General features: G+C 39.7%; 1 non-coding gene across 1 annotated transcript; it reads right to left on the bottom strand.

Moving 5' to 3' along the window:
* Positions 1-399: 399 nt before the first annotated feature.
* Positions 400-506, bottom strand: LOC131257122 (small nucleolar RNA R71). Its single transcript, XR_009177140.1, has one exon. It is a non-coding gene; the product is annotated as a small nucleolar RNA R71 (small nucleolar RNA).
* Between the last annotated feature and the right edge of the window lie 14,372 nt (positions 507-14,878).

Here is a 14,878-nt window from a genome sequence, read left to right as displayed (position 1 = left end):
CTACAGATCACTTAGGCTTTAGCTATGGATTAAATCTGTAGCTATATAGCTATGGATTTAATTTGTAGCTAAAAGCTTTCAAAGTCCATAGCCTTAATTTTTTGGTAGTGAAATACAAGACATATGAACATCAAGCCAGTGGTTATCTAACTCCTTCCTAAATTCCATGAGCTTTAATTAGAAAGTTCATACTTACATCTGAAAGAGTTCGATGAGATCATAACCACTTTATACTTTCATAATGTATCTGAGGATACAGTCAGGCTGAAACTCTTTCCCTTTTTCTTGAAGGAGAAGGCTAAGACGTGGTTACATTCACTGCGTCTTAGATCCATTGGCACATGGAATGATATGTAGAGGGAATTCATAAAGAAATATTTTCTACATCATAAAATGATTACCATTAGAAAAGCAATCATGAACTTCTCTCAAAAGGAAGATGAAACATTCTTCCAATGTTGGGAAAGGTTCAAGGATCTTGTCAGTTCATGCCCACAACATGGCTTTGAAACATGCTGCATTACAATTTTTTTCTATGTGGACTGACATCTTTCATGCGCTAAATGGTCGAGATAATGTGTAATAGAGAATTCATGAATAAAGATGTCGATGAGGTATGGGATTACCTCGATAGCCTTGCTGAAAAAACACAATCATGGGACCATTACCCAAATTCGAACACTACATCTAGGAAAACTCAATCTAAGGAGAAAGGTGGATTGTATCTCTTGAAAGAAGAGGATGATCTCAATTATAAAGTGACTAATTGTAACACCCCGAACTTTTCAATACCCGAGTATTGAAAGTCCTCGAGTGTTACCATAAATTTAACCTGTTATATATATGTGTACAGTACCAATCTAGTCAACCTAACCCTACATCCATCCTCCAACATGAATCTGACCGATTATGAATGATATTCATCCATAAATCAAGTCGTCCGACCATTGCTCATTTAGTTCGATATATGTACCTTCCTTTAACTAAAGTAGTGAATAAGTCTTTATTTATAATGATTTAAATATAAGTCCTTTTATAAGAATTATTTTAAAAATGACATATAATCATTTAGAACCATTAAATTTCACAAAACTCTTAGATCAGCAATAATTACGAAAATGTCATCAACCTATACCCTGAATTCCAACTCACAAGGTTTTTATGATCCGTTTTGTGTGAAACTTTATAGCAAGCCTAATTATCATAAATTAACTATACACATCAAATTTCAGCCCTTAGATCACATTAATTTAGCTACTTGATCCCTACATCCGTCCGTACACTTATCAGACCAAGATTCTGATTCGTTCATCTTGTTCACACCATATGAATATGCTTAACCCACCATTAGAATTATAATCTGAGAAACCTACACATGTGAATAAGATACTCTAATCTGATGATACACATGCTCTACCCCTAATCCTCTTGAAACCCGATTTACATATTATCTGTTTACAAAACTGACCGTATACCCACCTACATACATAGTAAGAGTGCTAACCATCAAGTTCCCTTATTTTTTGCTAGTCATCTGACCCCCAGTCATATTCGGATCTACCAAACAGGCCACAAGAATATTATGGTAAACCGATTATTATGAAGATCTTAGGTTCTAAGTCCAAACTGCCCGATAACTTGTTGATTAGAGATGTACAAATATTATTTTAAAAATTTGAAGTATATTAACCATTAAAAGAACATCTTATTCATCCTCGAGAGATCGTGATCCAAACTGGATCACAGGAAAGAGCACGAAAAATGATGCATGTTCTCCAAATTTCAAGACATTCGGATGACACATTTCAACATAACGGGCGTTGGATGCCGGTTGAGAAATGGATGTCGAGTTCGTAAATAATGAATGTCATTACATGCCACCATTGATGCTTAATCGGATAGTATGGCCCACTCGATCAACAGATCTGCCCCATTCTTGGACCTTAATCCTAGCAGGGCATGTTAAACATAATGAATAGAGCGGATCGTGCAACTACAAGTAGTAAAGTGGACTTTACACAAAATAACTCAATTCATTCAAATTTTCACAGCGGTTTAACGGTGAGTGTTGGTTGCTATTGGACACACCCTACGACTTACTCGACTAACCAAATCATCTCATATTTGACTCTGTGTCCTAACATAGCAATATAAAAGTGGTGAATGACATGGATCTTTTGAAAGATCATCACAAGTGGACCCCATCTATTTTGAGCAACAAGATAGAAAAGAAACTTGTCTGCATGTGGTAACAGTGGATGATGAAACTAGAATTACAGTGGTTTCCACCCCAATGTCCTTACAACATGTAAACCCAATCATCTGATAAGTTTTGAGGACCATTTTAGCCGTTGACATTCAATTTAGGAACAATCTAACCATTAGAATGACAGAAAACCATCGTTGAGAGTAGAAGTTTAGGTGTATGGCCCACTTAAGAGTTAAGTCAGCCCCATTCTCGAGATCATAGCCTTACGCAAATAAATGAACCTAGTGAATGGAGTGAATTTATCACAAACATCACAGCGAGCCCCACATGAGGTGGGCGTGCACCAAAGCCACCGGTGCACTTCATGCACGAGACATGTTATGCTGGCCGACCAGTGCTAACCCGTGCCCTCCCTCAACAGAGAGAATCTCTCTGTCTCTCTCTTTGTTTTTACCAGTGGACGGGCATCCGTTTGGGTTGTCCGTGGCCCACCATGGTGATTCCGTGGGATTATCTGAACCGTCCATCGTGTCTAGGGCTTGGGCTCCGCCAAAACCCAACTTTCATATCAGATTTTCATGCATGTGTAGACGCACGATCCTCGATGCAAACCAACCTTTCAAACACACATTTTTCAAAAATAGGAACTATTGCCACTCCACATCAGCGATCCGTGTAAGCCTCCTTTTCTTGCATCTCTACCATTCAAAATGGAAAAATCCCAGCCGTCCAAACTCGAGTTCCACCTCAACAAAGAAAACCACGGGCGGGTTCGGTTTTGCCCACCGGATTCGAAGGTAGTTTTTCTGGATCAAATCCAAGCCATGTAACATGGATCTAACAGCTTAAGGAGGATTAGGGCAAGCATAAGACGCATAAAGACCAAGCAGTAGCGGGATCTGCCTCCATTTCTTATGGCAACCAAGAAAAATGATCGTTTTCTCCTCCTTCCAAACCCACCACCAAAATCTCCCCCAAGCTTTGAAAGACCACTTCTAGAAGCTTCCTAGAGTCTGTTAGGACCTTTTGAAAGAGGTAGAATGGAGGAAGGTATGGTGATGTCAAAGACGCCATTAATGGCTATCGTCTCCTCCACCGAGAAACAGGCGGTGGCTGATGGTTTTGGTTTTCCTCTGGCCTCGTCCAGGCCTCGTGGGATAAGTTTAAAAGGAAAAGGAAGAGAGAAAGACTAGAGGAGAATAAAAGAAAAAAGAAAGAAAGAAAAAGGAGTGTGGTGCGGCTGCTGCACCACCAGACCGAGTCAGGTAACTCTTCTCTCCACCTCCTCTTGGAACTCCAAGCTAAGATAAAATAAAGACTCCATCAAGTCTTGTTCAAGCTAAAAATAGACCCCTAACAAGGATTTGATTTAGGTTGTAAGCATCCCACCAACAGGGCCATACAACAGGTTTTATCTGAGCCCTGAAATGAGCTGAATATGGCCCGTAAAATGGACCATGTATGGAGCTAAAAATGGCCCCTAGCAGGATCGCGATTTGGACTGAAAAAAGGCCCTCAGTTGGGTTGTTATCTGAGCTAAAAATCAGCTTGAAATCCTGACTTGCAAATGACTAAAATATGGGTCGAAAATCAGATTGTGCAATAAGTTGAAGCCGGGCCTTTTTCTGGCCCCTGCAACAGTTTGGAAATGGCTATCGAGTTTAGGTTGTTATCTGGCCTAAGAAATCAGTTGATGGGCCGCTCTACACATCATTGTGGGCCCCACTTTGGATCTAGTGGGCCACACCATATGAACAGGGTGTGCTGCACCTGAGATTCCATCCCCGTGGGCCTCACCCAACTAGATCATGGGTTGCACCTCAGCCCACCAATGGGTCGGTAGATGAATTCAGTGGGCCACCTTTGGGACCATAGGCCTGGGCCGAGCCCAGCCCAGACTTTGGGCCATCTGCGGGTAGCAAGTTGTTGGACCAGACCTGGCGAAAGTTAGGCCCAGTTCAGGCCATGGTGTTGGGAAATTTTGGGCCCAATGTAGGCCACTTGTTGGGACATAATTTAATGGGCCTGTTCACTCTAATGCGGGCCCGAATAACCTTATTCACGACCCATTTTAATGTATTTCTACCATTGATAATATTAGTACTATTAATACTAATAATGATTAGCCATTAGTAAGTCATTCATGCTAGGACTAGTTAGCATAAACAAAATTTCAATTACCGTATAGTAGTGTTCTATTTATCGCTCTTAAATATTATCATTAATGGTAGATTAAAATATTTACTGTCAACATAACAATTATTATTATCATGTACCTAACATCGATTACATTGCTAATATTAATAGTGGCTTTACAATTATTTATATATTACTAATATCGTGGTTAACCATACATCAATTAGCATTAATCCTACGATCCAAGTCTAGGACCGAACCCTAGGATAAAAACCCTAATTCTACATTAAAACCCTAAAAGATAACCCTTAAACCTTAGGTAGTGCATGGAACTTGGATCTAATGGTACAAGTTCATGAATTTTGTTAGGATTCAATTTTAAATGTGCAAGCACTTTGCGACACTAGTAGGCGATTCAAAGTATAAGGTGATGATTCTTCCCCTTGAGCTTTCCATTTTCCCATTATCTTAAGTTATAGTTTTTATTTTAACTTATAATTAATATATCTATTTCATGGTCACATGTGTTAATTGTTGAAATTACATTGCTATATTACATGCTTAATATTTATCCTGCATATTTATTCATGCTTGTGGATTATTCGTGGATTGCTTATGGAACTTGAATTGGTATACCAGTGGAAAACCACCACTTATATTTGTACACCCATACTTGGGATGTAACCTGACTGGTTGTGATAGTAATAAACCTTCGACTTAGTGGTTATTGAATAGTGGTTTAAATTAACCAGTGATGTGAGCCTACCATCTAGGGTTGTTGTGTCCAACGATTTTCAAGGATGATCTTTTATTGCATGATTTTGATACTCGCCCTATGTGGCTTATTTTGATATTGGCCTTACGTGTCTTGCTTTGATATCGTCGTATGTGTCCTTGTTCTGGTATTTTCCCTATATGGGCTCAATGTTTTTATACTGCGCAACCATGCGATGGCAAGCCCCATATGTTGTAATATGATTGACCACTAGTTGATGGTTTTCCATTAAACATCCTAAGGTGGTAGCCTCATGAGCCGGGGATGGTGGTAATGGGATACTATGCCCGAGCTGTCAGCCTACGCTAGGCTCTGAGCTCCCCATAGTGACCTTGAGCTTACCTAAATTAGCTGATTGTAACTGGACTAATAACAGTTTAGCTAATCATGCATCCATAGCATGTTGGCGATGACGAGTGGCTAATCTGGATGTTGTAGCACGTGCCCTTAGGATCTTCGGGGTATTGTTTCGCTGCTCCCAGACCATCGACTATTGACCCCTGTCCGACTGGATGATTTTTCCAGGTCGATGATTTGCATGGGTGACGAGCCCAAGTCCAGCTGGATGTGCATCCCCAGGCCGATGTGCATTCATGCATCCATGCATTTAAAAAGACTGCATCATGTATTGTTTTGATTGCTTTGTTGTTTTATAACTATGCTTACATAATACGGCAGTGTGTAATCTTGAGGGGAATTCACACTGAGCTGGCCACTCATCCATCAAATATACAACCATACAGGTAACGCAGGTGGCCCCTTATATTGCTAAGGAGTAGGCTATGGTTGATAAGGGTGCATAATTTTATCTGCTAAGGGTTGCTACAGGATTTCACAGTTCAAGATTGTTGCTGTTTACCTTGTTCCACATGTAATATTACTTCATTTTGTATTCGTAAGAATGGGGACATTGGTTTGTATAATTCATTATGGGCAACCACTTGTATATTCTAAATGAAATTTAAAATTTCCCTTTATGCTTACTTATCCATTCTACGCTCATCTGCTTACTCTGATGAAAGATGAAAGGAAAAAAAAATATATACTCGACTTTGACCATCCTTTAAGGTTAACACTTAGGGTTTTGGGAAACGAGTCATGTACTCGAGTCATGAAGATTCGGGGCATTACACTAATCTCATAAGAAAATTCAAGGCCATGGAAGGAAAGAAGGATAAGGTTAATGAAATTGTTTGCGACATCTGTGATTGCAACATTCATACAACTAAATACTATCCTACAATACCTGCCTTTCGAGAAGTGTTGAATGAACAAGCCAATGCCGTAATTAACTATCAAAGACCTTTCAATGGACCTACCTCTAATACGTACAATATTGGTTGGGAAAATCATCCAAATTTTAGTTGGAGGAATGGACAAACTGCTACCCCTTAAGGTTTCTTTAATCAAACTTCACAACAACAACAAGAGAAACCTCATGAGGATTCGATTCTAAAATATTTTGAAAAGCAAGATCTTTTCAATCAAGGTATGCTACAAACCTTACAAGATCTTAACAAAACATTACAAGGACTTAAGGCTGAAACATGATTGATAATAAGGGGAGACTCCCAGCTCAACCTCTTCCCAATCCAAAGTTGTAATATGAAGTTGGCGACCCAAGCTCTTCAAATTAGATGGAGCACGTTAAATCCATCACCACTCTTAGGAGTGGGAAGATTATTGATAAAACCCTTCCGGTTAGGCCCGAAAAGCCTCAAGAATCAAAAGAGGACAACAATGATAGATCTAGTGATGTCCCACAAAAACTAGAACCGAAACTTCTAGAGAAGCCAGTTGCTCCATTTCCTTAACGGTTAGTTGCACCATCTCTCTAACTCTTAGGATATTCTAGAGGTGTTGAAACAAATGCAAGTCAACATTCCTCTACTTGATGCCATAAAACAAATACCTTTATATACCAAATTCCTGAAAGACCTATGCATGACCAAACGACGGCAAAGGATTCAAAAGAAGATCTTCTTGACAGAGAAAGTGAGTGTCATCCTGAAGCAAGACGTGCCACAAAAATTTAAAGATCCCGGTAGCCTAACCATATCATGTGTAATCGGGAACTATCGAATTGATCACGCACTTCTTGACTTAGGAGCGAGTACTAATTTGATTCCCTACTCGGTATACAAACAGTTAGGTTTGGGTGAATTAAAACCCACCCTAACTACACTACAACTTGCTGATCGCTTTGTTCGTGTACCAAGAGGGATAATTGAGGATGTGTCGGTCCAGGTTGATAGATTTTACTACCCTATAGATTTTATCATCCTGGACACCGCCCATCAATAACATGAGCACTCAGATTCCTATCATTCTTGATCGCCCATTCCTTGCCACTTAAAACATAATTATCAATTGCAGGAATAGTGTCATGACTATGTCTTTCGGGAATATGACATTAGAGTCAAACATCTTTTTCAATAATGGTAGAAATTTCGAGGATGATGACGATTTCTATGACATTAACATGATTGATTCTTTCGTAAAAGATAGAATGCCTCTGACCTTGTCCTCTAACCCTCTAGAGACATGCCTGACACACTCCTATGACTTAGATGATGACATGATTAGGGAGATGTGTGCCTTGCTTGATACTCCGCCGGTACTTGAGTTAATAAGTGGAGGCCACAATTTGAAGAATTGCCCCAAACTGATGTCGTGCCTCTATTATCTAACCTCAATCCACCGAAGCTTGACCTAAAACCTTTACCCTCTGATTTAGAATATGCCTATTTAGGTCAAGAAGAGACATACCCGGTGGTGATTTCATCTCACCTTGAGAACAAACAAGAGAGTATGCTCATTTCTACTCTCGAAGAAGATAAAGGCGTTATTGGACATATCATCACAAATAGAGTTGGGCATCAGACCAAATTGGATCAGATTCAGTCCAACCCGACTCTGTTTGAGATTTGCAGGGTCTGACCCGAACCCGAGCCGATTCGGGGCCGAGTCCAGGTCATCTAACCCGAACAGATCCGAACTCCTGCTGGCCTGAATCGATTCAAGTCCGACTCGGTCAGGAAAACCGAGTCGGATCGGATTGGGTAAGACTCGGTTCGTTCGTTTCTTTCAATAGTGTGGAAATCATTATTCTCAGTCTCCTACGGTACGATCTACTTGATTATTAAATATACTTAAAATTTAGTATCAACCCCTAAAATGATCTGAAAAAACTAATGGATGGTGTGGATAAACTAAAAAGTTCAAGATGGGCCCCACATAGATAAAAATGTATAGCTGTATAGCTTGCTGAAGAAGCTTTAACCCCCTACATAGCTTCTCCAAGAAGCTTTATAAAGAAATCAGATTGTGTACTACTCAGTACGCTAAGAGCACGCTGAGTAAACTCTGTTGGGCCTACCGTGAATTCGTTTGGTTTATCCACACTGTCCATCCGTTTTTTCAGATCATTTTAGGGGTTGAGCCCAAAATCGAATCATATCCACAACTCAAATGGCCCATACCACAGGAAACAATGGAAGTATTGATTTCCACCGTTGAAACCTTTCTAAGGACTCCAGTGATGTTTATTTGTCATCCAACCCATTAGTAAGATAAAAAAGACATGGATTAAGTCAAAAAAAAAAAACATTGGCATGATCTAAAACTTCTGTGGCCATCAAGAACTTTTCAACAATAGATGTTAAATTCACACTATTTCCAGTGGTGTGGTCCACTTGATCTTTGAATATGCTTCGTTTTTGGGCTAACCACTTAAAATTAACTAATAAAATGGATGGACAAAGTGGATAAAATGCATAAATGATGGTGGGCCCTACAGAGTTTACTCGCGTACTGAGTTACTCAGCACGCAATTCGCTACCCTTTATAAAAGTATAGCCTGGCTAGCTTGTAGTTAGCACGGCTATATTACAACTGCTATAGTACGTGTCGTGCGAAGACAGCATAGACGCTCCTCGAGCTCTGAGTTGTGAGAACGATTCAAAGGAGATCAAATTTACATGGGCCCCATAGTGATGTATTTATTATATCTACACTATTCATCTATTTTTAGAGATCATTTTAGAGCATTATCCGAAAAATAAATCATATCCAACGATCATCTGGACCACACCCTAAATAGTGGCGGAGATAATGATTTTCACCGTTTAAAAATTTATAGGCCCACCATAATGTTTATTTTACATCCAATCTGTTCATAAGGTCACAAGTACCTGATTGAAATGGAAAAATAAATCTTATAAGGTCACACGTACCTAAATGAAGAGGAAAAATAAATTTGATATTGATCCAAAACTTCGGTGGCCCTGAAAAGGGTTTTAATGGTAGATGTTCAATCTCTCATTAGTTTGCAATGTGGTCCAATTGATAGTTAGATCTGTCTTTTTTTTTTTTTGTCTCAGGCGTTAAAATGAACTTGCCAAATGGATGGACGGTTTGGATATAAAACATACCTCACGATCCGACCCACAAAAACCACTTCATACGCCATTCTTTGATCGAGCTGCGACTCTCTTTCCCCTTCCTTCTTTCTCTCTTTTGTATATACCTATAGATCATTTCTCAATATATCTCTCCAGCAGAGGAATCCAAGCCCCAAAACCTTCTTCTTGCCTTCTCTTTCAACAGAGATAAAAGAGATAGATATAGAGAGAGAATCACAGATATAGAGATAAAGAGAGATAGAGAGATAGAGTTGATGGGCTAAGGTGTATATTGGGCGGGATTTTTTTGGTGCCAAACCTAAATCCTAGCCGGTAAAAGAAAGAATATATATATATATATATATATATATATATACACTAATATATATGGTCCGGATCGGGTCGGTCCGAATTGGATCCAATCGGATCGGGTTCTGGATCAGGTCAGTTCGGAACAAGGCTTATCCGGATCCGACCCAAAAATAATTCAGATCTGGATTATGCTACCCGATCCTGATCGATCCTTACCATCGGTTCTGTTCGAATCGGGTTGGATCAGGTCTGATTGGGCCAGATCCACCAGTTCGGGTATGAAATGCCCAGCTCTAATCACAGATCTCGATAGAATGAATGAACTCCTTTCAACTAAATGTTTCGACTCTGTGGATGATTACTTGACACACTTTATAGATTAAAACGATCTAATGATACAAGAAATAGTGGATGCCTTGCAAGATAATACATCAGTAGTTGTCACGGATCGAGAGAACCCTTATTGGGAAGTACCTCCTCCCCCAGATCCTGAATGTTTACCATTAAAGGAGGAGGAGCTGAAAATTGAACTAAATAGTGAAACTTCGGCGTGTGTTGAGACTACACCACCTACTATAAATTTTTCTGAATTTCATTTACTTGTAGTCTCTGATTCATCATGGTATCCTAACTTCAATTTTTTTTCTACCACAGGTGAATCGTATATACTTTGGACACTTCAGACGATTAAAAGAAAACTTTATGCTGAGGTCCCTCAATTTCTCTGGACATTCACGCTCCAGGACATCCAAGCCTACTGTAAAACAGGCTTTTGGATGATCTTGTTGAAAAACCTTCTGAGAAATTTACCAAGATATTAACCGGAAGAGGAACCTTACAGCATGATCGAGTAGTTTTTTTTTGCTTTCATAGGACTAGGATAGTTTTCTTTATATTGTTCTAGGATAGATGGTTTTATGCCGTTAGCTTAGTTTGCTTGATACATTGTTTTAGGATAGTTTGCTTTTATTAGTTTCTCTCTTGTGCTAACTTGCACTCACACTGATATCTTTGGAAGGCCTCGTGATTCTTTCATCCAGGTACTATCTTTCCATCACTCCTCTTTTACTTTCATTGTCCCATGTGCATTGCATGCTCATATTTTTTACATTGAGGATAATGTAGATTTTAGGTTGGGGGTGGGAGATTAGGTTACCTAATCAGCGTTTTCTTGGTCTTGAGCAAAAATTGTGAAAAAATTTCAAAATTTTCTGGACTTTCTCATGAATTCGAAGTGATTTTGATGGTTATCTTTGATTAGAATTATAAGATACGTAATGTTGGATTTATGACTCTTGGATTCAGTTATCTATTAGATTTCACAGTTATGTTTGAATTGTTAATCCAGAATTAGAAGTTGTAACATTGATTGAGTCATGATTTCACATGTCACATCTCGCTTACATATTAAGGTTTCAGTTTGATATTGAAGGGTTAACTTGGTAATCACTAGGCATGTAAGGAACCAGCTTGGAAAATTTGCCCGTCATGATCAAATGAAAAAAAAATAAAAAATAAATACCTTCATAAAGGGTTAGGCGAATAATCTTCACCATAGGTTTGCTCCCTATAGGTGTAGATTTAATTTTCCATGGATGATATGTGAAAAGGGTTTGGTGTACGGTCTTCACCATAGGTTTGCTCCCTATAGGTGAGGATTTGATTCCCCTTCTTGGCGTTACTTTTAATGGAAAAATCAAAAGTTAAAAGAATGAAAAGATAATTTGTGAGGCAAGTCTTGGTTTAAGTTTTGGTTATCATGAATTCTCTTATTGGTTACCAATGATATCCTGAAATAGAAAAGTGAATGTTAATGATGATAAGTCGAGATTAGACTATACACCCATGGAATTCAATGTTTAGAATTGTTCTAATTGATGGATTAATACTTTGAACTTAAGTATGGAGTTTACCGTGCTCTTGAGTCCAGGAGAAAGTAATACCCAACATTCATGAATCTTAAAATTCTCATATCTGGATTATTTTACAAAAATCACTTGAGTTTATAGAAATTGTCCTATAATTCTCAACTTACTTTTCGCATACTTTGCTCGGGACTAGCAAGATGCTGGTTAGGGGTTGTGTTGAGGGTCAAATATTGCATATCAGACCCTCGTTATTGCCTGGATTTATGAACATGGTATTGTTTAACGACCCAATTTAATTATGTTTATGCTGCAAGGTGTGTTTAAGAGCTTAAACTAAAACAGGGTATTAAAAGCATGAAATTAACACTCAAAAGTCACCAAGGAAAAGGACGGACTCCAAAGGACCAAGATCGGTGGATTTGTTCACCAGCGATCCAAGGAAATTGAGAAACAAAAGCTCAAGTGGCTTGAAAGTTAGGCAGAATGCAAGATCACAAGGTTTCCACCATCCGTTTGGCTCGAAAATTCATACATGGACTAAGAACCATAAATTAACTATACATATGGAAATTCAGCTGTTGGATCCTTGTGAAAGTATCCCAACGGTCAAATCATCCCACAAAATCCTGAATTTGGGGCCCGCCTAGTATCTGGATATACTCCAGTTTTAGTCCCAACTGTTTAAATGTTATGAGAAAAGAGATGGACGGAGCAGATTTCTTACAGGCATCAAGGTGGGAGCCATTTGTGTGAGAGAGTGTACACATGGGATGTGAACTCACGTCACATTGAGCCAAACACGCAGTTTGACTGCGTTTGACCCGCGCCTACCTGACATCCAAACAGAGAACAGAAGGTCTTTGTTTCCGTTTCGCAGGGCCGTCCGCTGATCCATCAATGGCCCACCATCATCGTGCAACTCTATGATCGAAGCCGTTCATCATATCTAGAGGGGGGATGTGACCGTCACCTAGGCGGAAATTTTCCAAGAAGAAGCATGTATCAGATTTCAACCGCTCAAACGCAGGACGAACGGTCGGGTGAGAATTTTGTGGGCCACACCGAAACAGATCTAAAATCATCCATTCCGACCGTTTTTGCGAGGGGAATCCAGTGGACGGACTGGATTTTCCATATGGCAGTGATCAGGGGCCCACCGACTTCAACAGCATAAGAATTACGCATTACACGCGTCTGAAGACCCGGTCGATCTGGGCTGTTTTACAGTTGTGGTTAGGATCGGTTCAACCATCTGGACCGTAAAAAATTCTCCCAAGGTGGGACCGACCATAGCCAAGACAACTGAACGTCTCAAATCTCGCATGTGCGGCCGCGATGTTGATTCCAAAACACAAGTCGGTGCTGCGTTATCTATTGCTGCGTATCACTTTGTGAAAGCCTCCACCGACAGCAGCAACGTCGGTTCCTTGCAGCTAACCTTCCTACCGCCCTTCACAGTTATAAAGAGAGAAGAAAGGAGAGAAGGGGGATCCAATCTGGACATGGAGTAGAGAGGGAGAGAAAGAGAGTATTTTAGAGTTTTTTATTACAGTTTTCTTATTATTATTTTTTAGGAGATCTAGTCTAATCATGTCTATGATGAGCTAAGCCTCTTAGCTAGGGCTAAGAGGTGAAGCTTGTAGTGTGATGGGGAGACTTTTTGTTTGTGCCTTTTGTTTAGACTGAACTGATGTTAATTTTAGTTTAATTAAGGGAATGTTTTTAGTTTTTAATGGTCTGTTGTGACTAAAATTACAATGGGTCTACGATAGCTTTGAGCATGTTCCTTTTCTTTTTATGTTTATGACGTCAGGAAGCCTTGTTATTCACCATTGTCTCCTGGGCATGGTCGGATGACGGTACCCTTCCTAACTTTCATACATTGATTGATTGGTTGGTAATTAGTTTAATTCTGTTGTTTACTTTGTCTCCTGGGCATGGTTTGGTGATGGAATCCATTCTAATTCATATACCTTACATCATATATATTTTCCTTTCAGTATTGTATTCAAATGTTTATATTAGTGAATATGTGAAGATAATGTTGCTTTGTGATTTGGGTAAACTTGTGGTTATGCTTATTACGAGTTAAATGTACATTGAAAAATCCTCCTTATAGGATCCTAGGATTGGAACCTAGTGTATGGGCGTTGGGAGCGGAGAATGGGGTACTACGGAGGCTATCGGCACCAGATTTGGCAATCAACAATTTTATGAGCCCGGTTTCTGGGTTTAGGGCGTGAAAGAATCCTATACGAAGTTGCCTAAGACGTTCTAGAGAGAAGCAATGCACACGATATTGTATTTGATAAACAGGTCTCCATCAGCCCCATTGAATGGAAAAGTACCCGAGAAGGTGTGAACTGGACAGGATCCATCGTACAGTCATCTCAGAGTGTTTGGATGCAGGGTATCCGTTCATGTACCAAAAGATGAGAGGTCCAATCTCGATATGAAAATCAGACAATGTGTGTTCTTGGGGTACGGTGATGAAAAGTTTAATTATAAATTATGGGATCCGACCGAGAAGAAGCTTGTCAGGAGCAGAGATGTGGTTTTCTTTAAAAATCAGTGTATGAAAGACATTGGTAAGTCAGAGAAGAACTAACATAGTTCAGGTGAGCTAGAGGACATGGATCCAGTTATTCCTCCTGTGGTGCCTGATGACAGGGGAGTACAGCAAGGTACAGAGGACGAGGGAGTTTCTATAAAAGATGGACCAGAGGAGCAGTCCCCACTCGATCCACCTATTGAGCCACAGGTGAGGAGGTCATATACGAACAGACAACCGTCCAAGAGGTACTCGCTGCATGAGTACATTATGCTCACTGATGGGGGAGAGTTAAGAGACTATTCTGAGGCCCTACCTGACGAGCATAAGGGGGAATGGTTGAAAGCTATGTAAGAGGAGATGAAATCCTTGCAAAAGAACCACACCTATGATATGGTGAAATTGCTTAAGGGCAAGAAAGTTCTAAGCAACAAGTGGGTGTTCAGAAATAAGATTGAGTAGAAGAATTCACAGACGAGGTTCAAGGCCAGACTTGTAGTGAAAGGGTTTGGTTAGAGGAAAGGTATAGACTTCGAAGAGATATTCTCACCAGTGGTGAAGATGACACCATATGAGTGTTGCTTAGGTTGGCGGATAGCATGGATCTGGAGATATAATAATTAG

Source organism: Magnolia sinica, chromosome 9 (assembly GCF_029962835.1).
Source record: "Magnolia sinica isolate HGM2019 chromosome 9, MsV1, whole genome shotgun sequence".
NCBI classification, from domain to species: Eukaryota; Viridiplantae; Streptophyta; class Magnoliopsida; order Magnoliales; family Magnoliaceae; genus Magnolia; species Magnolia sinica.
This window is presented reverse-complemented; position numbering and strand designations above follow the sequence as displayed.